The sequence below is a fragment of the Heteronotia binoei genome, chromosome 3, assembly GCF_032191835.1.
Source record: "Heteronotia binoei isolate CCM8104 ecotype False Entrance Well chromosome 3, APGP_CSIRO_Hbin_v1, whole genome shotgun sequence".
In the NCBI taxonomy this organism is placed as follows: Eukaryota; Metazoa; Chordata; class Lepidosauria; order Squamata; family Gekkonidae; genus Heteronotia; species Heteronotia binoei.
The window spans coordinates 112,380,247-112,406,685 of NC_083225.1; positions in this window are offsets into that span (position 1 = coordinate 112,380,247).

Sequence of the window (26,439 nt, forward strand, 5' to 3'; positions counted from 1 at the left end):
CAAGGAACATTCCAGGCTCTGCAGGAGGGTACAGGGCAATTATGTCTTCAGACTGGGTAATCTCCATATTCCACAGATCAACCAGGACTAGAACAAGAACACGATCCTTTCTGACTGGAAAATTCCTAAAATGTGTCAGGAAACCATCTCGATCCCAATCCATCAACATTCTGGGCCAGACCATCCTGTCTCCCACCCTTCCAGATGTTCTGAGAATTTGTGAGCCTAAATCTCACCATATAATGTTTGCTGCATTTATTTGGTTAGTAATTACAAAAATGGGGTGTTTCATAATTATTGTAAATTAATAAAAAAAACCAACAAAAATTATATGAGCTCCAAAATAAAGTGTCCCTATCTTTCATTATTCCAAATGGAGGGAAGGCATTTTAAAAAGAGTGTGGTCCCTTTAAATGTGATGGCCAGAACTCCCTTTGGAGTTTGTTTATTTATTATTTGCATTTATACCCAGCCCTTCCCAGTTGGGCTCAGGGCAGCTAACAAGTAAAACAGTAAAACAACAAATTATTACAATAAAATTATTACAATAAAGCATTATTAAAAATATGACAATATAAATTAAGATATAATTTGTGGTTCCAAGATGGCGTTAAGAGCGCTAGCCATTAAAATTCTTGATTTTAAGCACTTTATTTGTCTGTCTGGTTCAGAAGAAAAGTTTTTGCCATGGGATGATGGGTACTAAGCACCACTGTCAGATGTTAAAATGCCTCCGGTTAGACTTTAAAAGCCTGTCCAAACAGGTATGTCTTACAGGCCCTGAGGAATTGTGGCAAGTCCCGCAGGGCCCTGACCTGGTTTTGTTTTGGTTTTGTTCAATTGTACTTGTCACACCCTTGCTCCTGGCTCCTCTCCCAAAGTCCCCAGATATTTCTTGAGTCAGACCTGGCAACCCTACTGAAATCTGGCAATGTGAGTGTTCCTAGGAAACACTAGAGCCCACTGAGTTTTGTTCAATTTGGATGGGAAACCATGCAGGTACAGTCCTGAGGAAGGAGGAGGGCAGTTTTACTTTGAGACCAATGGGGAATAAAAGTGAAAATGAAACAATAATAATGGTAGAAACAATAACAAAATAAAACCATCTGAAAGAATCCAATTACTAAATAGTACCTTTTGGAATACAAATAGAAACAAAGCAAACATCCATGCACAAGTCTAATGTAACCATATAAAAGCTCACAAGTTTGACTTAACATTCATTCAAAAGTAAAACTTTAAAACTACAAATATCAAATTCTAACATAAACAAGAATTATATTATGTAAATTCATATTATGAACTTGTTATTTGTAAGTTTATCAGCATCTAACAGACAAAAACCTGAAGTGGTCATCTTCCCAAGGAACATTTTTGAGTGCACTGTTCTTTCTGTTCGCTTGAAAGTTTTGTCAGTGGAAGAGAGTTATGAACACTGAATTCCCATGAAGGTTTTTGCTTTTGTAATCTATCAAGCAACAACTCTGTAGGACATTTGCTGAAAAATTTGAAAAGCCATCACCCTCTCTATGCTTTGTGAAGTATTCTCAGTACACCTTAGGTCACCCAGCACCAAAAACTACATGATAGTTTGATCTGCTCACTGCTCTTCAAAAAATTGTTCCAATCTTGTAGAAAATAAATATCTCAAAAAGGTGCAGGAGCAAATGTCATGAGTGAGGTTGCAACTCATGTCAGACAGCCACAATCCACAGTTTATGTGAGTCTGCTAGCAACAGAGGTAGATACTGTAGCTTTGGTATAACTCCCTCTTACAAGAAAGTTACTCCTTTGCTTGTCTTGAACAAGACTCTCAGCAAAGCCCTGCTGAAATTCTCCAAACTTCATGTCCTTGTTTGAGAATACAACAAGTGAGAAAAGCAGCTGTAGAAACATTTTGTATTATAGTATGAACCTGAGACTTCTGTTCTAAATATGACCTGTTCTAAATAAAACCTGGTAATATGTTACACTGAAGGATTTATTTCTAAGAAAATGACTTTAGCTTTGGGGAATGCAAGTGATATGTTCCCAACGGCTTCCTTTATTGTGAGGCTCCAAGAGTCCCCTCCTGCCCAGGAAAGACCATTTTTAACTTCTCTGATTGCAAAATGCTCACCATATGCAGTGACCATATGGCATAGCTTTATAATAGCATTAAGTAGCAAGAACATGGCAGATTTTCACAGAGATACTTCTATGGGAGGAAGTTGCTTCAATATGACAAACAGCTGCTTATATAAATTTTGTCCACAGTGAAAATAAACACCATTATTTATGATGTGGTTATGTTTGGAAATATCAAAATAAGGAAATTAATCAAGTTACTGGTCTTTGTTTATGTGGGGAAAGACAGTGTTTTTGTATCTGAGTGGAGGGAATATTAGCAAAATAAAATGAAATGGGCGGAGGGAATGTTAGCAAAATGTTTTATACTATCAAGCTGATACAGCATAGTGTGTGCGTGTGTGCGTGCGTGCAAACACACATGTCTCTTTGGTTTATACAGCTTTAAAATTTGCACATGAAAAATTATGCCCCTAAAATTGTATCAGATTGTTAGACATCATCAGTATAGTAAAGTCTAATTCATTCAAATATATTATAGAATTAAGTAGAATGAAGCATACATGGTGCCAGGCTATTTTGGAAGATTAAACTGTGCTTTTTCTAACGTTCTGTCTGAAGTTCAGTGATTCTGCTGCTGGCTATGCAATTATAATTGTATAAATAGAGTAGTATCAGTAGGCCACAACCAGTGTTAAGTGTACGGAGCTTACCTGAATTTAGAAATCTTGGTAAACTAAAGTCTATAAATTATGCCTTGATAAAATCCTAGTCAGTTGTAATATCTGAGAAAACAAAGTTGAACAATCTATGGTCTATTGGTTGGCATGAAACTAGGATTTTAAATTTAGTGGGAAGGGCGGTGTATAAATCAAAGAAAATAAATAAATTAGGGTTTGTTGATATGGTTTTCTTGTTATTTGCGGTGACATCTGCATTTCATTGAGTATAATTATTTCTTATAGTTGCCTGGCCACAGAATTAGCAATAGGAAAATGATGTTCTGTCTTTAGGGAAGACAGCATAGAATCATAGAGTTGAAAGGGACCTCCAGGATCATCTAGTCCAACCCCCTACACAATGCAGGAAACTCACAAATTCCCCCCCCCCCTCAATTCACAGAAGCTTCATTGCTGTCAGATGGCCATCTAGCCTCTGTTTAAAAACTCCAAGGAAAGTCGGCCCCTTCCCAGCCAAGCTGGCATCATCAGCGTTCAGGCTGGGGGCCGTTAATTGCCAGCCCGGAAGGAGGAGGGGGCTTACAAGAGATCCCGGGCATCCGGGAGCTTGATCTGGGCGCGGCGTCGGGGCTATATAAGCCCCGGCCCCGCCCAGAAGCACGCAGTCAGTTTTTCGGCTCTCTGGAGGATAGCCGCATTGTAGAGCTGTCTGCAGGCTCCGCGAGGGCAGCGCTTGTGAAGGGCATGTCGACGAGGCCACAGGGGATGTAGGCGTGGCAGTTCTGCGCGGCGTGAGCGGCGGCAAGTTTCTTCAGTCCCGGATCAGCTGTGCAGCGCGAGGCTGAGTGACGGGATAGCCTGGGCCTGCGCGGCCCTGAACGGGAGTGCTTGCAGGGGTGTTTCGGGTGGGCATTTTATAGACCCCCCCTTTTTTGTCGTGTTTCTAAGAAGGATTGAGGGTAGCCCCCCCACCCCTAGTTGGCATAATATGTGGATGCAGGGGTGTTTGTCTGGGGGAGGGATTGATTGATTTCCTGCCTCTCTCCACCTCACTCCTCTCTCCCTCACCCCCCCCCACCTAAAACCCTGCCTTAGCTCTGTTGAGCCACAGGGGTTGGGTCAGTTGGGTAAGTGGGTGGATTAATCAGAATATTGGGGTCTACAGGGGTGTGGTTGTTTTTTAATGGGATTGCGGCCGTCGAGGGCTGTGTGTGTTTTTTCGGGGGCCATCAGTATGGCACCAAAGTAGGGCCAGGGCACCTCTAAAGGCAAACAACCTGCCCGGCCCCTTCGGGGGCAGGGTCAACAACCTGGCCCCGCTGAGGATGGGGGCTAGAAAGCTCAGGTAAGGCAAGCTATTATGGGTCAGTTGGAGGCGTTGGAGCAGCAGAGAGCGGCAGTGGGAGCACGCATATGGGAAGGATGTTGCAGAGCAATGGGCCGTTCATCACGATTGACTTTCGAGAAAGAGGTACTGGCCTGTCTTTCTGCATTACAGGGTGGAGTGCCCAGGGTTGACCTGCGTCATGAGCTGGAACAGGTGGAAGGCCCCGACCCAGGCAAGCGGCCGGTAGAGGAGCCATTGGACATGGGGGTGGCAGGAGATGCTGTGTAGCAGGCTCCAGCTGTCGCAGTGGTGGTTAACCCTCTGGGTGATGTTGGTAAGCACTTGTTACAACAACAGCCCCAGGCATGGCCTTGGGGTCCATCACAATTCCTGTCTCCCCCAACCACAGCAGTGGGTGCACCATTGAGTCATGGGCAGAGTGGACCTTCGGTCTCCCAGTGTGTGGTGGGGCCGTCTTAGGCTTGGGGTACCCCTTGTGTATGGCCACAGGGCCAAAGCGAGGTGGGCACCGTTTCACAGGCCTCTGGGCCGGTACCTGCCCCGGCCATGTCACAGAACGTTCTGGCACAACAGGCTCCGCCTGGGGTGCTGCCCTGGGGTGGGCAACAGCAGTTGTAGCTGCTTAGTGGGTGGCCAGGTTATCAGAGGGGTATGTGGAATTACCCCCCAAATCCTTATGGGTCCATACCTTTTCAGGTGCTCCCGTATGGGGACACGGCATTGCCATTGGGGGATCTTTTGTCGGTGGCTACACGTGACAAGATTTTGAGGGGTGAATATGCAGATGTTTTCAGTCTCCTCTTTAGGGAATTAGAAAAGAAGGATAAGGAGGAGCTGGACGATAAGGAAAAGGAAAAGCTGAAGCGTAGAAAAGTGGACAGAACTTGGGCCAATTGGCTACCCGGCTTCATTATCTATGCAGGTGTCATAGCAAGGGCACAGCCATTTCACCCGGCCGCACTTTCCCAGTATTGTGACAGTGTACCATGCATACACTGATTTTGCTGGTGCAGCTTGGTTGCAATATGATGAGGCCTTTCGGATGAGGGCCGCTGTTAACCTGGGGCTTCCTTGGGACCAGATTAATCAGCAGCTTTGGCTGCAGCTGATGTCCCCAGCAAAGCCGAATTTAGGGGACAGGTCAGATAGTGGACATTTGGTACATAAGCAACAGCTTGCTGCAGGGGCCCGTGATTCCGTGGGCCAGCCGGTTCAACCCCAGCTGTTATGCTGGGAGTGTATGTCAAAGGGTGTGTGTTCTAGGAAGCCTTGTAAATTTAAGCACGAGTGCCCACTCTGCGGGGGGGGGGGGGCACACGCCTTCTCAGCTTGCAGCAGGTCAAAATCCAGGGCAGGTGTTAAACGCCCCAGTGGAGCGGGGGCAACCAGCAGCCACCTGGTAAAGGGCCCCAGCCCCATTCGTCTGAAGGTACTCAGTAGGTTGCTTAGTAGATATCCCCATAAAGTGGATAGAGAGTATTTATGGGATGGTTTTTCTTTCGGGTTCCGGATTCCATACACGTACCTAGGGTACCTTGTTTGGCTTCCAATCACCGTTCGGTGGTAGGTATGGAGCATGTAGTTAGGGCAAAGATAGCTAAGGAGTGTCTCGAGGGGAGGGTTTTAGGACCCTTTGATTCTCCGCCAGTGCCCGCATTACGTGTATCCCCCTTGGGGGTGGTGCCCAAGAAGGCATCAGGGGAATACCATTTGATACACCATTTGTCCTACCCGAAGGGTGCATCAGTGAATGATGCCATTCCTGACGCATTATGTTCGGTACGGTACACCTCATTTGACCAAGTGGTCAAAGTAGTTCGGGGGTGTGGTATTGGGGCTGAGATGGCAAAATGCGACATTAAGTCAGCATTTTGTCTCTTGCCAGTTCACCCAGAGGATTTTGAGCTGCTGGGATTCAGTTTTGAAGGAAAGTTCTACATGGAAAGGGCCTTACCTATGGGTTGTTCGGTGTCCTGTGCCGCATTTGAGCATTTCAGTTCCTTTATGGAATGGGCACTGTGGGACAAGTCAGGGCTAGGTGACACGGCGCATTACCTGGACGACTAACTTTTTGTCGGCCCGGCGGGGACTGAGCAATGTGCCAGGCTATTGCAGTCATTTCTTGAGCTGGCATGGGAGCTGAGGGTGCCACTGGCTCACGAAAAAACTGAGGGGCCTAGTTCAGTACTTACGTTTTTAGGTATTGAGCTGGATACCAATCAGCAAGCTTCACGGCTGTCAGAGAAGAAAGTGGCTGATATTAGAGTTTGGTTAGCCTCACTTAGGAGACAGTGCAAGGTGTCGCTACTTGAACTCCAGCAGGTTGTGGGTCATCTCAACTTTGCATGTAAAGTTGTGGCACCAGTTAGGGCCTTTTTAAGATGTCTTTGTGATGCCATGAGGCATTTGCGGCTTCCTCACCATCGGGTCCGAGTGACCGCAGGCATGCGTAGGGACCTAGAGGTTTGGGAGGAATTTTTGGAATCATTTAATGGCATTTAATTTTGGTGGGAGAACTTGAAGATTGAAGCAGAGCTCCAGATATCTTCATATGCTGCTGGAGCCGCCGGGTTCGGGGTATACTTTCGGGGCCAATGGTGTGCGGAACAATGGCCCGCAGGGTGGTTGGCCAGCAGGCTCTGTAGAGACCTCACCTTTTTGGAATTTTTTCCCATTTTAGTAGCCGTGTGGCTTGGGGGGAGCAGCTGGCCAATCATACTGTTTATTTCTGGTGTGATAACATGGCTGTAGTACATGTCATCAACTCCTTGTCCTCCAAATCTGCACTGGTAATGAACCTGGTGAGGGCGTTCACATTGCGATGCCTCAGGCTGAACATCTTATTCCTTGTAATGCATGTTCCGGGAGTGTGCAATGGGGTGGCAGATGCTCTATCTCACCAACAGATCGAGCGTTTTCGCCAACTCACTCCGGAAGCGGACTCACGGCCAGCTCGAATGCCACAGGAATTATGGAGGCTTGGAAGGCTGAAGCTGGTAGCGCAATTAATTTAGCACTGGATCCGAGCACTCGAAGAGCCTATGATAGGGCAGGATTACAATTTCGGGTGTTTAGGAGCGCCACTGGATTGCCTGATAGTTGGCCGGTTCCTGCGGCGCATATCATGGAGTTTTGTGTATTTCAGAAGGAGAGAGGTTTGGGGCTTAAGTCAATTAAGGGTCAATTGGCAGCCCTTTCTTTTATAAGTAAAGTGCAGGGGCTTCCTGAGAATACAGGGGATTGTAGAATTAGGAAGATGCTTGAGGGTTGGGCAAGGGAGCATGGGCCACGGGCCGATACAGGGCAACCCATATCCCCTTCGGTGCTCAAGGTGTTGTATAGAGTTTGGCCGGAGATACGTTCTTCTTCCTTTGAGGCTGCGCTGTTCCATGCAGCCTACTTGGTTGCCTTTTTGGGGGCGCTGTGCATTAGCTAGTTGGTTGTACAGTCCAGGACTGACAATTCTAACCGAGCACTGTGTGCCAGGGATGTCAAAATTGTGCAAGGGCAAATTCGCTTGACAGTTAGGCGGTCCAAAACAGACCAGCGTCAGAAAGGGACGATTATCACAATTGGTCAGTGTGCCTTAACAGATCTGTGCCTGGTTAGGGCCATGGAACAGTATGTACGGCTCAGGGGGAAGGGCGACGGCCCCTTCTTTCGGCATAATGAGGGCCCTCCCCTTACAAAATATCAATTTTGGGCCGTGATGGGCAAGGCTTTGGTGGAGTTGGGTCTTGGGGGTGTCACGTTTGGAACACATTCATTCCGGATTGGAGCCGCTTCCATGGCAGCGGCGATGGGTTACACCCCCTCCACTATACAACGTATTGGCTGGTGGCGGTCAGCAGCTTTTAAATCCTATGTGCATCCGTTGGTCACTTAGGATGGTGGGGGAGCAGTTCGATTGTTTGTTGCCAGTTGGCGTATTTCCAGGTGTTGACATTTTTCTGTTTTACAGCTGCTGTGGCTCATAAGGAGAGGCATCGGATCCTCATCTGCGGGCACAGTATGGTGTTTGGGGCGGCCCATCATGCCAGGAGGTCTCCAGTGGGCACCCAGCTGGGCCTCAGCAAGTGGGCGACAGTGGAGTGGCTAGGTCGCCGGGGCCTGTGTTGGCCGGGGATTATGCCACTGTTGTTCAGGGGAAGGTTGGTGCCTCCTCCTCATATCCTAGTCATTCACCTGGGTGGTAATGACTTAGGATTCATGAAAGGGAAGGCCCTTTCATTGCAGGCACAGACAGATCTTCAGGTAATTAAGTGAAGATGGCCAGGCATTATCCTGGGGTGGTCGGCGATATTGCCACACAGGGTTTGGAGGTCTGCCCTTTCCCCTGGGGGGATAGAACGCGCTAGGCGCAAGGCCAATTGGGCCTTGCAGAAAGCCATGGAGAGGGGCCTAGGGATATTCCTCCCACATCCGGCCATACGAGTCGAGAATGCTGACTTGTATAGGCCGGATGGGGTTCATCTGTCCGAGTTGGGCAACCGGGCCTTTTTGGAAGAGCTTCGGCAGGGGTTGTGGTCGGCTCTGGTCCGTCCGGTGGGGCGCAATGCCTAAGCAGAGGCTTGGCATTGGTGGTGGCAGGACGAGGTATTGGCCACAGTGTTTTCAGGGGAGCACCTATGGCTCAGCACCAGGTGTGCGGGTGGTCTGTATGAACCGCAGATGGGCTATACGGCTCAGTGCGGGGAGTGCAGATCATGGCAAAGCCTTGCCAGGGTGGATCTTTCCATGAGGGATTGATGCTAGCCCAGGTGGAGGCAGGCTTTGGGCCTGGCCGCTCAGCACCTGCCAGAATATGGGGCTTGTGCTGGGGGCAGGGTGGCTCACCCTCCCAGGACAAGGCGGGGTCATGGGGTTGACCCCAGGGCTTGTCCTGTTAGGCCATACCCCTGCTAGTTATATGTTTGCTCAAGTTTGTTTCCAATAAAGTGGCCCGGTTTTTATCCAACACACCGTGTCAGCCTCTTCATTCCGACTGGGGGGGTAAGGTCGGCCCCTTCCCAGCCAAGCTGGCATCGCCAGTGTTCAGGCTGGGGGCCGTTAATTGCCAGCCCAGAAGGAGGAGGGGGCTTACAAGAGATCCCGGCAATCTGGGAGCTTGATCTGGGTGTGGCGTCGGGGCTATATAAGCCCCAGCCCCGCCCAGAAGCACGCAGTCGGTTTTTTGGCTCTCCGCCCGCCTGCCCCTTCAGCAGTACAGGTAGATTACTGGTCGCCTTATTAGGGGCCAGGTAGGAATTTTTTCATCTTCACAGAATTGGCCTATGTGGAGTTGTTTTTCGCCTACCTTGTACTGCCCTGTAGAGTTAGGAAGTTTGCAGGCGTTTTGTTTGTTTGGTTGCTAGGCAGGATGAGGTATTGGCCACAGTGTTTTCAGGGGAGCACCTATGGCTCAGCACCAGATGTGTGGGTGGTCTGTATGAACCGCAGATGGGCTGTACGGCTCAGTGCGGGGAGTGCAGATCATGGCAAAGCTTCGCCAGGGCGGATCTTTCCATGGGGGATTGATGCTAGCCCAGGTGGAGGCAGGCTTTGGGCCTAGCCACTCAACACCAGCCAGAATACAGGGCTTGTGCTGGGGGCAGAGTGGCTTGCCCTCTCAGGACAAGGCGGGGTCATGGGGTTGACCCCAGGGCTTGTCCTGTTAGGCCATACCCCTGCTGTCAAGTCGGCTGATTCAATAACGAGACCTTTTGATAAAAAGTTTCTAGTTTATTGAGATCATTGTATCCAACAGCTAAGAGATTGAGAGACTGGGGAACATACAGTAAAAGGTAATCATATAAGGTATCCTTCAAAGGAATTCTTTAGGGAGGGGGTACTATGCATGGCACATTGATGTTACAAATTGTTCTCAGGCCGGATGGCCTTGGGCAAGGCGCCTCTCCCCCATTGCCCAGTCTGAGAAGGCACCATTATCTCTTTCACACTTCCATTTCCAAGCAGAACTACATAACAAAAGAAAGGAAGGGGGGAGGAGGAGTAGAGCTAGCAGCATTGGCATACAGTATGGCTTTTACCCAGAATGCTTTCCCCTGAACCAAAGATGTTACACAGGCTTGGCCAGAGTCGAAGCAGACTTGACACCTGCTAGTTATATGTTTGCTCAAGTTTGTTTCCAATAAAGCAGCCCGGTTTTTATGCAACACATTTTGTCAACCTCTTCATTCCGACTGGGGGGGCAAGGAGAGCACACCACCTCCTGAGGAAGCCTGTTCCACTGATGAATTGAACTAATGGTCAGGATGTTCTTCCTAATGTTGAGCTGTAGACTCTTTTGATTTAATTTCAACCCATTGGTTCTGGTCCTACCTTCTGGGGCCACAGAAAACAATTCCACACCATCCTCTATATGACAGCCCTTCAAGTACTTGAAGATGGTGATCATATCACCTCTTAGCCGCCTCCTCTCCAGGCTAAACATCCCCAGCTCCTTCAACCTTTCTTCATAGGACTTGGTCTCCAGACCCCTCACCATCTTTATCACTCTCTTCTGGACCCATTTCAGCTTGTCTATATCCTTCTTAAAATGTGCTGCCCAAAACTAAACACAATACTCCAGGTGAGGTCTTAGCAGAGCAAAGTAAAGCAATACCATCACTTCACGTGATCTGGACACTATATTTCTGTTGATACAGCCCAAAATTGCATTTTCATTTTTAGCCACTGCATCACACTGTTGACTCATGTTCAGAGTATGATCCATGAAGACCCAAATCCTTTTTGCACATACTACTGCTAAGACAAGTCTCCATCCTATAACCATGCATTGGATTTTTCTTACCTAAATGAATAACTTTACATTTATCCCTGTTAAAATTCATTTTATTGCTTTTAGTCCAGATTTCCAGCCTGTCAAGTTCATCCTGGATACTTTTTCTGTCTTCTATGGTATTTGCAACCCCTCCCAATTAAGTATCATTGGCAAATTTAATAAGCATTCCTTCTATTCCTTCATCCAAATCATTTACAAAGATGTTGAACAAAACAGCCCCCAGGGCAGATCCTTAAGGCACTCCACTTGTGACTCCTCTCCAAGAGGATGAGGAACCATTCACAAGCATTCTTTGAGTGCAATCTGTAAACCAGTTACAGATTCACCAAACAGTAATAGGATCCAAACCACATTTTACCAACTTGTCAACAAGGATAATATGTGGAACCTTATCAAAAGCCTTACTGAAATCAAGATAAATGATGTCTACAGCATTCCCCTGATCCAATAAGGTAGTCACTTTCTCAAAAAGAGATCAGGTTAGTCTGACATGCTGGTTCTTAGTGATTACAAACATCCTTTCTAAATGTTCCAGGACTGACTGTTTGATGATTTGTTCTAAAATTTTCCCGATATAGACGTCAAGCTGATGGGTTGGTAGTTACCTAGATCCTCCTTTTTCCCCTTCGGGAAGATGGGGAAAACATTCGCCCGCCTCCAATCTTCTGGCACCTCTCCTGTTCTCCAAGAATTCTCAAAAATAATAGCCAGAGGCTCAGAAATTACATCCACAAGCTCTTTTAGAACTCTTGGATGCAGTTCATCAGTGTCATGATCCCTGACAAGGAGGAGCTGGAAGGGTTAACAGACCCGGAAGAGTTGCCAGCCAGTTCCTCAGCTGAACAAACAGCAGCTGGCCCATCAATCACTCTCCAGGCACCAGTGTCAGCTGTTGACAATCAATCTCTTCCTCCCATCTCAAGAGTTCGAAGTAGCTCTGGAAAGAACTTTCAGAGCTAAGACATGAGGCACGCCGATGCTTCAGATCGCTCAGCCTTGAGTTCTAGCAGAGTCACTGCCACCCAGGGAGCAGGCTGATTGAGACTCCCATATAGCTCCCACCCAGGACCTGGTAACCTTATGGAAGCAACAAGTCTATTTTCTGGCTTGTATCCATGCTCCTTCCTGATTCTGACCTGCTTGATTTCCTTGGCACCCTGACCTTTTGGCTTTTGGACATTGACTTCTGATTCTGCATTGGTGACTTGGCTCCTGCTTAACTTCCTGGACTTTGGCCTTGGACTGGCTTTGGACTCCTGCTTGCCTGCACCCTGAGAACATGACATTCTGGCCCTGAGGACTAGGTGTTTATGTACTACCCCCATGCTGATCCTAGGTTGGATAAATTAGGATTTGTAAGCTATTTCTGATAGTCTTACCAAGTGTGTGGTACAGGCCAAATGTTAAACAAACTAGAGTTTATCATGATATCTGAACGCAACCTATATCACTAGAATTTTTTTAGTAATGTTTTAGTGGAGGATAAAAATCACCACATATATCTTTTTTGTGATGCAGCCCTTATCACTAGAATCTTCCAGTCTTGATTTATTGGAGGATAAAAATAATCATGCACATCTTTATTGGTGATGCTAATTTTCTATGCATGTGGATGCCACAGAATATATATCACCAGGAGTAAGGCCCATTATGAAAAAAAAATACAATGGGCTCTAGATGGAGGCTATGGGCAAGTGCCCACCACACTTGCTGTCTTCCCACCCACCCAAGTGAAGGCATTAACTTCCCCCTACCTCAAGGGGAGCTTATCTCTGCTATCTAGAAAGCAGTTTAAATCTGAGTGATCTCCAGTAGTTTCCTAGGAGGAAATTGCATTTTATCTGTCTGAGGTTCCACTCCACAAGCCCCACCCTCTATAGGCCCACCCCTTAAATATCCATGAATTTTCTAACCTGGAGCTGACAACCCTATCTCCTTCCCTTTATCTGCCCATCTGACTTCAGCTTTCCATCTTCTTCCCCTCTACATAGGCTGTCTTTCTCCACGGGGGGACGGGGGGAGAACCAAAGCATCTTCATCATTCTCCTCTCACAACCTTTGAGGTGAGTTAGGCTGGAAGTCTTTGACTGGTCCAAAATCACTCAGTCAGGTTCCACAGCAAGGACATGGGTCCCACTCTGAAACCCTAACTTCTATGCCCTCCTCAAACTCCACCACAGAATCTCCAGGAATTTCTCACCAACCTGGAACTGGCAGCCATAGTCAGATTATCACTCCCGTACAAGTTTACCATCTTTGCCCACCTAATTAAATTTCCCCATACCTCTATTGAGGGCAATTTGGCTAACACATACACAGTGCAGGCAAAATTTACAAATTAAATAGGCTTGTTAAGATAAATGGTACAATACTCTTGCATTAGCACAGAAGTAGGGAACTTTTTTTCTGCCAAGGGCCATATGGATATTTATAACATCATTCGCAGGCCATTAAAAATTATCTACTTAAAAAACAGTGCTCCGCTGAGGGAGAATGATTCAGGCCAGCAAAATTAATGCAAATAATTGTTTTTCTATATGAAGTCATGTGGGGAGAGCCTAATCTAACACACACACACATGCCCGGCCTGCCGCACTAGGCAAATGCATAGGTCCAGGGCTTTTTTGTAGAAAAAGCCCAGCAGGAACTCAGTAGCGTATTAGACCACAACTCCTAATATTATCATATTAGGTCACACACTCATTAGCATATTAGGACACACCATCTGGAATAATCAAGTGTAAACTGAACTGTGACAGTAACTTTTCCAGGCCCCACAGCAATTCTGGCCAGCCAGCCAGGCCTCAGGGAGGCTGCTGCACAGTACATCTGGGCCCAGTGATCCCTGCCTCATCCTGGGGAGGCTGCTGCATAGAGTGGCTGGGCCCCATGATCCTCGCTGGCCAGCCAGGCCCCAGCGGGGCTGCCACATGGCTCAGTTCGGTAGCAATCTCCAAGGGCCACACCAAGTGACCTCGAGGGCCGTATACTGCCCTTGGGAGGGAGGTTCCCTACCCCTGAATTAGCAGATAATGAAGTAAAGCTCATAAAATCCCACTAGGTTTTTATCAGCTTTTCTACTGATGAAAAATGAAGGGTCCTAACTGACCACCAAAAAAGGCTATGCTGGAGATCATAGGGCCTAGATGTACAAAATCCATTGTGGATAGCAGCTGGATCCTGTTGGGTAAATATGGCATGGAAGAAATGGATTGTTATTTCAAAATAAAGCTCTTTATCTAAGACAGTTTTCGAACACAGCTTACCTCGCAGTCACAATCCTGTTCCCTTCGCAGCGTCTGTCAGATTTCCCACCATCTGCACCAGAGTTACAGGAAATGCCATGACTTTTGCGTAGCAAATGTAAACTGGGTTTTAGCGGTTTACGTTTGCTATGCAAAAGCTATGGCACTTCCTGTATCTTCCTGTAACTACGGCACTTCCTGTAACAAGCTGAGCTGTGTGCAAAAACGGTTTAAGTCTATTAGGAAGAGGAAACATGGCATCGTCCTAAGGAAATAACAAAGTTCTAAAAACTACCAGAGTACAGGCAGGCAGTGCAGGTAGGTAGGTGAGTCTAATAGGCAATTAACTTATTTTCTACAGCCTTGACAGGAAGAAACTTAACTCATTAGCCAACCCAAACACTGATAAGTTAAAACCACCCAATCAGTTTATAACCACAACAATTAACACACAGGATTGGCTCTGAGCCATGTTGTACTTTCAGATCAGGTCTCTGCTACAATCATAACAAACATGTTAACCCTATAATGACTGAAATTTAGATCTTGCCATATCCCAACAGATCCAACCCATTATATTTACTTACCCATAATGGTTCATATTGTACCTCTATTTAATGACTTTTTCAGGAATGGAAAGGAGGGAACAAAACACCCAATACTGTGCCTAGCTTTGGTCCTCTTGCTTTGGAAAATCTCTTGTGGGATTCTTTCTCTCTGAGTTCTTATGGGAACATTTTCCCATTGGTTTCAATGTTAAGTCAAAGAATATTTATCACACCACATTGAGAAAGAGTCTTTTGCATGTAGACAAGTGCCACATTCTTGGGACTGGCATCCACAAATAATCAACAAAGATTTAACCCTCATAAGGAAAAAAACTCCAATTATACTACTCTCAGTCATGGCATTAGTTACTAAGAAAAAAAATCAGGCCTCAAGAATAACTTCCTTCAGAAACACAGGGTGAAGAAGAGTAAAATTTGGAATTGGGTGAAGAAGAGTAAAATTTGGAATTGGGGTCAAAAATACCCCTCATTGAAAATGTCAAAACTCCACAAAAATGTAAATGGGATCAAACTGACCCTACAATTTTTAAGCAGAAGATGCAGTTGGGAATCTATAAAACTGTTTATTATTTAAAAAAAAACAATCATTTTTAACTGTTACAACATTGAAACTTAATGTGATAATATTGGAACAACAAATAAGGACAAAGGAAAGCAACCAGCTCAGAAAACAGGTGGCCAGGAGTCACAGGTGGACAGTTCAGGTAGATATGGATCATCTAGAATAACTTCTCCCTGTAAAGTTGAGATGGTCAAATCAGAAGTTTGGAAAATGTGTTGGGAAGGTGAATAGTTCAGTGCAAAGGTCAGCTTAGTGGACAGGTGGCTGGGGTCATCTGAAGTACCTCTCCCATCCCAGATATGTAAAGTTGAGAAGATCACTCTGAGGCTTGCAAAACTTCAAGGACAAAGGGAAGCAATTAGCTCAGAAAACAAGTGGCCAGGAATCATCTAGAGTTCCAGGCTTCATGACTCTTTTAAGTCTGAAAAATGTGAAGTTCAGAGAATGCCTTCAAACATGTCCAGGCTTATTCTTCTGGGGGATAGAACAACCCCATTTCCAAAACTGCAGTACAGTTCAGGTTGAGCTTTTCCATGTGGCTATGGGCATGAGGGAAGCTTTGACACAGCACAAACACAGGTCTTTTACCTGCTTCTACTATATACTCAACAATTTAGGTTGTAAAGACTGGTTTCCCTGGGGTTGTTGCAACCACCAATTCCAAAAGTGGTGTAAAACCCCAAAGCCAAAAAATGTCTATAAATATAAATTACGAGATTTTTTTTCACTTCTTTTCCACCTTTCAATAAAATGGAGATAATAGGTGTTAGTCCATCTATTTAAACATAGGAACATCCCCTTCCCCTCAGTACTTGTTGGAGTAAAAAGAAACCCCAGTAATGATTATGCATAGTGCTTTGATTTTCAAACCAAGTCTTTTGGGGCCAGATGGACCCCATTTTCATAAAACTAAGAATTAAAAAAAGAAAAGAAAGAAAGGCAGTGGGGAGGGGAGAGAGGGAATTTGGGGCAGTGTAGTTCAAGGCTCAAAAGGAGTTTGGTACCTCTAGAAAGTTTTAAATGGGTAAACCATTTTTTCCCATGACTTCTGGGGTCAACCGCCTTCCCCCAATTGCTTGGAAGGGTTAAGCAACTTTTTCAGTCCTAGCTAGCTTGTGTATAACTTCTGAGTATATCTCCTTCACTCATTTTGTGCAAGTTGCCTAGCCAGAAGCCACTTACTTAATTGATCAAACTATTGATATTTCTCCAAATTCAGGGAGAGAACAATAAATGATGAACTTTGAAAATTTGGATATTACAGACTATTGTTCCATGACCTAATCTCCACTCTTGCACACAGGTCAGTATATGACATGGAAACCTTCAGTTCCCAATCTGTCGCCCTTCCAGGGTATTTTTGACTTATTTCACCTTTTATGAGCCTTACAGCTCTTGAAATGATTTGTTTCACTACTTTGTGTTAAGGAAAATTAGTCTGACTATTATATTGGAATCATGATTCCATTAATTAAGCAAATGGATTCTGATGTTTTGCTTTCTGAAAACAAGACAATGGTTTAACCAAAAAAAGTTCTTCCTCAGGTTCTTTCTCAGATCGTTAAAGAAGATTGCCTGTACTGGGTGAGAATCAAGTATGTGAAATTTGCTGCCATCCAAACATAAGCTGGAAAAACTTTGATTAATCATCAAAGTTTGATTATCAAAATGGTATGTCCATTATATAAATGGAAGTCTGGGGAAATGAGTGAGCACTTTGAAACTCAGTAATTTTCCTGAATCCAAAGTGCTTAAATGTGATACCCTCTTCTCCATGTAATTACAATCAACAGTGATTTCAGTAGTACAATTTTAAGTGTAGTAGCTAGATCCCCAACCACCATTTCCTGCCTTATTACTTTTTACTCCTTAAATATCCAGACCTTGTACTTTTATTTTTTGAGGCTAGTTTCAGTGGTTTGGGAGGAGATAGACAGGTTGCTTACCTGTAACTGTAGATCTTTCAGTGGTCATCTGTGCATTCACACTCATGGGATATAGCGCCTGCGCCGATCCCCTGAATTGGTACCTAAAAAGCCCGGGATTTTTCGCACTTAGCACCAGTGGGCATGCACAGGTGTCCCAGCACGTATGCTCACTGGAGCCAGCACGTAGATCCCACCAGTTCCTTCTTGACCGCTGGAAGCCCCTAACATAGGGAGACAGTCAGCAGTGGGGAAGGAGGGTGGGTAGTGTGAATGCACAGATGACCACTCGAAGATCTACAGTTACAGGTAAGCAACCTGTCTATCTTCTTCGTGGTCTCTGTGCTTCACACTCATTGGAGATTAGCAAGCAAGGCATACCTGGAGGCAGGAAGACGGTCAACCAGAAGAGACAGCTTGCAGCACCACAGCTCCCAGACGAGTCCTCTGCTGAGCATGCACATCCAGAGCATAGTGCTTCATGAAAGCATGCAGAGAGGACCAGGTGGCAGCCTTGCACACATCCATCAAGGAAACACTCTTCACCCTTCAGAGTGTCCACGAATGGACCCAGGCAATGGCTTCTTTGCCAGCAAATAACACAGTTTAATAGTCTCAGTGAGCCACTCCAAAAGCTGCTGAGATGAAATTCTGGAACCCAACTTAGGAGCAGCATAAGAAACAAAAAGATGCTGGTGCTGGCGAAAACTCTTAGAATGACTCAAATAAAACAGTAACGCACGCTTAACATCCAAAGCATGCCACCGACGTTCCTCATCCGAGAAAGGCGTGGGATAAAACATGGGTAACCAAACGTCCAACTTAAGGTGAAACTGGGAAACCACCTTAGGAAGAAAAAAAACATCAGGAGCCAACAACACTCCAGATTCATGAAAAACTAAATATGGGTGGTCACAATGCATAGACATGAGTTCCCCTACACGGTGTGCCGACATAATAGCCACCAAAAAGGCAGTCTTCCATGACAGAAGTTGAAGAGAACAGGTTGCCATTGGTTCGAAGGGACGCCAAGTCAACCTGTCCAATACTAAAGGCAAGTCCCACAACTCTGGAGGTGATCTTGACGGAGGATGCAATCTGAGCAGTCCTTTTAGAAACCTCTTTGAATGAGGATGAGCAAAAACTGAATGCCCCTCAACAGGCTCATGGTACGCTGATATTGCTGATAAATAAACTTTAACAGAAGAAAAGGAAATTCCAGCATCCACCAAAGATAACAGAAAGCCAAAAATCACCGACAGACCCACCCGTTGGGGTGAGACTGTAGGGTCCGCCAAAAACTGAAGAAACTTCCCCCACTTCCTGTCATAGGACGCACGAGTAGACAACTTTCTACTATTTAGAAAGACGTGTTGGACTCTGCTGGAGAACTCACAGGGTTGATGAACCACGCAGTCAGCTTTAGATGAGGCACGTTGTGATGAAACACGTGTTCGTCCTGGGCCGAGAGAAGGTCCGGTTCTGCCGGAAACTGATAGAAAACCCCCCTCACTAATTGAAGAAAGATCGGGAATCAGTTCTGCCGAGGCCACCACAGCGTCACTAGAATGCACCGCAGTCTCTCCCTCACAATTTTGTTGACAACTCTTGTCAGCAGCGACAGAGGCGGAAACAGATATAGGAACCAATCATTCCACGGGAACATCAAGCCGTCTCCCAATGACTCTGGATCCATGCCCCCCCCCCCCCCCCGGAACAGAACAGAGGTCACTTCCGATTCCTGGCTGTGGCAAACACATCCACCTGAGGATACCCCCAGAGCTGAAACACAGGTTGAAGGAAGCGCCACTGCTTCTCCCACTCATGTGGAGATGCTGCTCCTCTGCTCAACGAGTCCGCCTGCAGATTGAGCACCCCTGGAAGGTGCGCAGCCTTTACATAGATGCCATGCTCCAGGCACTCCACCCACAGTTCTATTGCTAGCGCACAGAGCTGTCGAGAGACTGTCCCACCCTGCCTGTTGACATAATAAAGGGCTGTAGTATTGTCCATCAACAGGGCAACAGCCTTCCCCACCACCATGGGACGGAAAGACCGAAAGGCAAAATGAATTGCCAACAGTTCCCGATAGTTTATGTGGCAACAAGTCAGCTGTGTAGGCCAAGGGCCCCCAACACACAGAGAATCTATGTGAGCACCCCAGCCCCACAAAGACGCATCTGTGGTGATCGTAACTGTTGTCACAGGTAGATGGAAGGGAGCTCCCTGACAGATGTTGTCTCTGGATTTCCATAATTTCAGGGTCTGGAGGATCAAGGGTGGAATTGTAAACTTCTTCCGAGGTGAGTCCCGTAAAGGCTGAAACTGTCTGAGGAACCACAGTTGAAGACCTCTCATTCTCAATTTTGCAAACAGCAGCACACTTGTAGTCGCTGCCATCAGCCTCAGCATCTGCTGCAGCTGCTGTGCCATGCCCCATTTCCGACTTTGGAAGAGATGGATGAGATTGATAATGTCCATTGCTCTCTGCTGAGGCAGAAAGGCGCGGTGAAGGCTTGTGTCCAGCAAGGCCCATATAAACTGAACTGTCCGTGATTGTATAAGATGAGACTTTATCATGTTGACCTGCAGACCTAAGGTGTGAAATAGACAAAGAGTAGTTGCAATATGGCCGGAGAGACGTTCTTCTGACTCCACCACAAGGAGCCAGTCATCGATATACAGAAAGACGACTATGCCTTGAAGCCGAAGATGCGCAGCTACAACACTCATCATCTTGGTGAACACCCGTGGTGCAGTGCACAGGCCGAATTGAAAGGCTTTGTACTGAAAATGGTTGGAACCTATTGCAGAACAAAGGAAATGCCAGTATGAAGGATGGATGCTAACATGGAAGTAGGCATCCTTGAAATCCAACGTTGCCATCCAGTCCCTTTGGTTGATGAGGGGAAGGATTGTTTGCAGGGTGGACATCCTGAACTTCTGGTACACGATAAACTTATTCAGATTCCAAAGATCCATAATTGGTCTCAATTCCCCATTCCATTTGGGAACCAGGAAATAACGAGGGTAGACCCCCCCCCCCTTTCTTGCCTCTATTGGGACCAGTTCTATGGCTTGTTTCTGCAAGAGGTTGCTCACCACAGAGGTGGGGAAGGGGGTGTGGTGACAATCACTGACTGAGTTGGAACCTGAACGAAGTCTATCTTGTATCCTTCTGCTATGATGGAAAGAACCCACCTGTCTGTGGAGATGGACTCCCAAGCTGGAAGATATTGATGGAGGCGGATATGTGACGAAGGAGGGGCAGCAATGCGTATTACAGAAAAGTCAAATGCCCTGCTTCTGTGGGAGGGCACCCTTAGATTTGCCCATGGTTTGAGATGCTGAAGCAAATCTGTTTTTGTTATTTCCCCTATAGGGGGACCTACTCTCTGGTTGCAAAGAGCGAAGTCTCCACTGCTGGTCAGAGGAGAATTTCTGGTAGGGCCTCTTGGGCCAATATTTATGCCATTGCTTAGGCTTGCCAGCCCTAGAGGAAGCTGGGACACCCAGGTTTCTTGAGGTCTTTATACTTTTGCCATCTCTTGAAGGACACTGTTGGTGGTTGAACTAAAAAGACCTTCACCTTCGAAAGGCAGATCTTCAACGTAGGCCCTGGTGTCAGGCTGAAGAGCTGTAGACCTTAGCCAAGAGTGATGATGCAGGGAAACGGCAGAGGTGATGGTTTTAGCCGATACATCCACCATGTGCTTTGCTGCAACCAGTTGTTGCTTAGCCACAACAAAGCCCTCCTTTTGCAGCTTCTTAAACGAAGATCGCTTCTCCTCGCTCAAGGAAGACAATAGTGGTGTGAGCTGCTCCCAAATGGAGTATTGGTAGCGAGCCATGCACACTGCATAATTGGAGACCTTTACTCCCAATGCTTCAGCTGAATAGAATTTTCTGCCCGCATTGTCTAAGTTCTTGCCTTCTTTGTCGGGTGGAGAAGAATAGGTCTTGCGCGCCTTAGAGGACAAAGAAACTACCACCGAGTTAGGCTTGGGGTGGGCGAACAGAAACTCAGCACCAGCCTCCTGGACTCAATGCATATGGTCCAGTCTCCATGTAGAGATCAATATAGATGCTGGCTTTGCCCAGGGCTCCTTCACTGCCTGCAGGATGACTTTGGTCACTGGAAGGGCCACAGCCATCGATGCGTCTCTCTGCATTATATCGAAGATGGTGTCATCGGCGACTGGCTGCGGTTGAACCACTGTGAGGGAGAGGGAGTGTGCCATCTGCTTCACCAGGTCCCCATAAGACTTCAGATCTTCCGATGGAGATATGGGAAGGTCCTCAGCAATATGCGACTCTGGCAAAGGTTCCACTGCCCTGTCAGGATCATCAGTACCAACCTCAGAATCCGATGACGAGGAGTCTCTTCTCACCAAGTGCTCAGACAGTATAGGGGTCGAAGCTTGCTCAGGTGACCGCGGCGACACCGACGAACACGCTTGCACTTCCTCCACCCACTCTCTGCATCACTTGGGAGGGATCGACACTGATGCCGATGCACGATGTGTGGAGTGATGTGAAAACCTCCAGAGATGCGAGGCTTCTGACTGCTGGTCCCATTCGGGGAAGTCACGTGGAAGGTACCACTAGTATGGCGGGTACGGGTAACCATAGGAACAAGGCCACTGATGTTGATCCCACAGCGGAGGTAATTTGTCACATTTAGATACAAATATATGTCAGGTATAATACAGCCACTTATATTTGTTTTTATAATCTATCCTCAAAACTCCCCTTGTAAATGGTCCACAGGGGACAACTATAAGTCAGTTTCTGGGTGCTCCTTTGTTTTGCAAAAATGCTACTATTATAGACTTAGAAATCTTTCTCTGTAAGATTCATCCACCTTGAGTCCAAGTGAGAAAGACAGCTTATAAATAACATGAATAAATTAAAGCTTTCAGGTTTCTACTGACATAGAGGGCAGTTCAGACTAGCTTTAATATGAGGACTGGAATATCTCTTCCCCCCAAAATTCACTTTTTAAGAAGATACATCCATTGATTTTTATTATCTTTCAAAAGAGAAATTTCTCTTTGTGTCAGAAAACTGCTTAGAAAGCCAGTTTGGTGTAGTGGTTAAGTGCATGGACTAGGAGAACCAGGTTTGACTCCCCACTCCTTCACATGCATCTGCTGGAATGAACTTGGATCAGTCATAACTCTCTCAGAGCTGTTCAGCTCAAAGAGCAGTTTATGGGGGAGCTCTCTCAGCCCCACCTACCTCACAGGGTGTCTATTGTGAGAAAGGGAAGGAGATTGTAAACTGCTCTGAAATGCCTTCAGGTAGTGGAGGATAAAATATAAATCCAATCTCCTCCTCCTCCTCTTCTTCTGAGTGAAATTCTGAAGAATCTTCTTTCCTGTCCCCCTTTGCATTTCTTTTTTGTTGAAAATGAAATTGATTTGAAACACTGCAAAGGAAATTTACATGTCTTATAATTATGAACCTATGTTGTTTTCCCAAATTTAAGAAATGTTGTGTTCCTGCCTGAGTCCTCCCACTGTGGATGTGCTCTTTTTTGGCCTTTGTTCCCTTAGCAACTATCTCAGTCAAGAGTTGGTGCCATACTGTCTCTCAGGGAAAAGTTTCATGATTTGTTTTTCTTCTTGGAATGTAGAATGCATTCTGAACAGAGGTTAGAGAGAGAATTATATTTGGGAACAGAACCGATGAGCTCTCTTTGAAATTCTTGACCATGACCTTTTACCTATTTTGGCCTATAAAGGAAAGACTCAGTATCTTGTTCCGGGTGCTTGCATGATCTGCTCTTGAAGACACCAGGATGATCATCTTTAATTCACCCAAGGCTTATTACAAACAGAGCATACGTAAGCCTTGGGTGAATTTCTATCCTAGATTTGTTCTTGGAAGGGTACAGGGGATGGCTGGCAATTCTAGGCTCTCCCATACCAGGCTCCAGATTGCAAAAAAGAGAAGAAGAAATAGATTGTTGGTTTTCAAGGAGAAAATAGGCAAGAAGCAGGGCCGGCACACTCACTAGGCAAACTAGGCATTTGCCTAGGGTGCTGGCAGAGTGGGGCCCCCAAATTCAGCCTTTCCCCCCTCCCCATGCCCTAGACAAATTGCTAGTTTGCCTCTTCCTTCTCCCAGCCCTTCCCCTCCTTGACAGCTTGCCTGCTCAACCTCCACCCCATTGCTTCCATCTTCGTCACTTCCCTCTTAGTCCGCCCACCCCGCCTCCTCCCCTTCACTTCCCTCTTCATCCATCTGCCTGCCCCTTCCCCATCGCTTCCGTCTTTGTCACTTCCCTCTTCGTATGCCCGTCGCTTCCTTCTTCACCGCTTCCCCCTTTGTCCACCCACCCCACCTCCTCCGTTGCTTCCTTCTTTGTCCGCTTCCCTCTTCACCCACCTGCCTCCTCCCCGTCACTTCCCTCTTCATCGCTTCCCTTTTCGTCTGCCCACTCTGCCTCCTTCCTGTTGCTTCCCTCTTTGTCCACTTCCCTCTTCATCAACCATCCCTCCCCACCCCCTCCCCATCGCTTCCCTCTTTCTTTTTATTTTTTTATTATATATTTTTATAGTTTATTAAATTAATATATTGTGTACAAGCCCGTTACCATACAAAAGAAAATACTATTATTAAAACAGAGATCGAAGGCAGTGTTTTCACTGTTATATATACATTCAAATTCCATTATCTCTATTCACCATTTAATACCTTCACCTTCACTATTGCATTACAAATTAAACCCATTTATCCTTTTCACTTACACTCAAGGAAAACTCATTAAAGATGATTTTATTAATGACGCTCGACACCTTACATAATACCTTACTACTTCCATACCCCTTTAACCGTCTATATGACCTGCCCCACTAATCTAACTATTTGCTTTGGCATTCCATTCAGCAGCACCATCCAATTATATAATTTGATAAATTCCAAACTTTCCTAATGAATCCTCCATTTTTGGTATTTCTTCCATTTATGCCAATTTCTCTCTTGGTTATTTAAAACCTCTCTTGATTTTGGAGTTAAATGTCTAATTATCCATAATATCCCTCATTTTTTTATTTTTCTGGCCTCTGAATCTAATAAGTTGCTCCCTTTCCCTTCTCCAAACTGCATCTTTGATCTGTTTCCTTATGTCTTTTGAATGTATTTCTCTAAGTAAACCATTCTTTTTTAGCTTTAGAGAGTTTCGCCTATATATATATATTCAATTTCCCTCTCGGCTTTTTTTTTGTTCTTTCTCCAGCATGGGGGGCAGTGTTTCTGCTACTGAACAAAATAAATCCTCATTTATTTCTTCTAATATACTTAAAAATCTTGAAGTATATTTTACCTTATCCATGTCTGATCTAGTAATCCTGTTCTCTGTTTCTTCCTGTATAATTTCCAAATCTCCTGTACCTTGCTCCTTTAGTATTTGTTTTGTATCAATAGAATTTTTGGTTTGCATTAACTTTGTCATATCCATTTTAATGTCCTTCAATTCATTTTCTAATCCATCAAGCTTAAACTTTAATCCCCTATCTGTTCCATTAAATTGTTCTGCATCTGATTTAATGCCCCCATAAGACATTCTTCAAAAGATGACTGAAATACTTTGAGAGCATTCTGCGGCAACATGATTCCCTCTATCATTGAGTTAAGCAGAATTCCAAATTATCTTATACTAATATAGAATGAAGACACCAATACAAAGATTTAGTATCCCCTTACCAACTAGTCTAAATCAATTTGTTCCCCAAGCAATAATGGTTCATGTTCAACTGATTTCAGTAATTATTCATTATTTGCCTTCCTCTTGCCCCACTTAACCCTTTCAAACACTCCACTCACTACCTCTTACAGACTACATATACTCACTTCTTCATTCATTCTCCATCTTAATCCTTTCTCATTAACAATACACTTTTACTTGGACCCACACACATTCACACACTTTTGTAAATTATACAGTTATAGACTAACAGCATGCAATTCCTTGCTTTCCCTCTCTTTCTTCTTCTTTCTTCCTTCAGTTCTTCTGTTTCCCCTTTCTTCTTCTTTGTCCGTCCCCCCCCCCTTTTGTCTTTCTGGTCTTTCTAGTCTTTAAATTTCTTCTTCCAAGTTACTTATGTTATGTTGCTCAAACACAGTCTTTTAATAGAACTATTCACTGTTTTATACAGCTCTTAGTAAAAAAAAATATTCCACCTAATCCTTAATATAAATCAGATCTTCTTTAACATTATATGTTTTCTCCCATCCGATCTCCATAACACGTAGTAATCTTTACACACAGTGTTTTAAATAAGTCTTTAGTTTTAGGCAAGTTTCAAGAAGTTTACTTTCTATCTTGAGGTCTTTCCACTCTTGTAGCTCCAAATACTCCTCTGCACTAACAGGATTGTCACTTTCTGCCTCCTCTCTTTTCCTCTCTTTGGCTAGAGATACAGTGTTTTAAATCACATTTCAATGTTCTTTAACAAGAAAAAAGTAGAATACTTCAGAAAGAAAGAAAAATATCAATTATGGTGTTTGTTGGCCACGGAGAGGAGGTGAGACAGGGAAAGAAAAAATCAGTTTGTTCCTTCGGTGCCAAATCCGCTACTGCTGCCACCGCCCACCTCCTTTCCTCCTTCCTCTGCTCCTCTTGCCAGCCACAAAGTAATTGTCTCAAAGTAGTTCTCTCAGCCACACCCACATACGCGATTGGGCCAAGCCCAATTTGCAGTCATTCAGTTTCAGTTTATTTCAGTCATAACAAAAAGCGCCTTACTTCAGGTATATACTGTTTTGGTTTTTTTTCCTTTTCGTCTCCTTTGGTCTTCCATTTTTGGGTTAGTTTCATTTACTTTTACCAAACGCCCTCCACCTTCACCTCTGTCTCCGGTAGCTGAGACTCTCTCACCTAATGGCGCGCAATGCGGTTGGGGCAAAGGGAGGATAGAAAAGCCAGGAACCTAAAGTTCCCCCGAACCTCTCCCCAAGACCCCTTCTGCTAGCAATGCTCCTCCAAATGGGAGCTTTGCTGGGTCCTAGGACCCCCCAACCCGCACGGTTCAATCTGTTCCTGCCCTGATGGCTTGAAATGCGACCGCCTCATCTCGCTGTAACCGGAAGTGCCCCCCATCGCTTCCCTCTTTGTTCGCTTCCCTCTTCGTCCGCCTGCCCACCCCCTCCCTGTCACTTCCCTCTTTATCTGCCCGCCTGCCTGCCTCCTCCATGTCACTTCCCTCTCCTCCCCATCACTTCTCTTCATCTGCCATGCGAGCAGAGGGGGGCA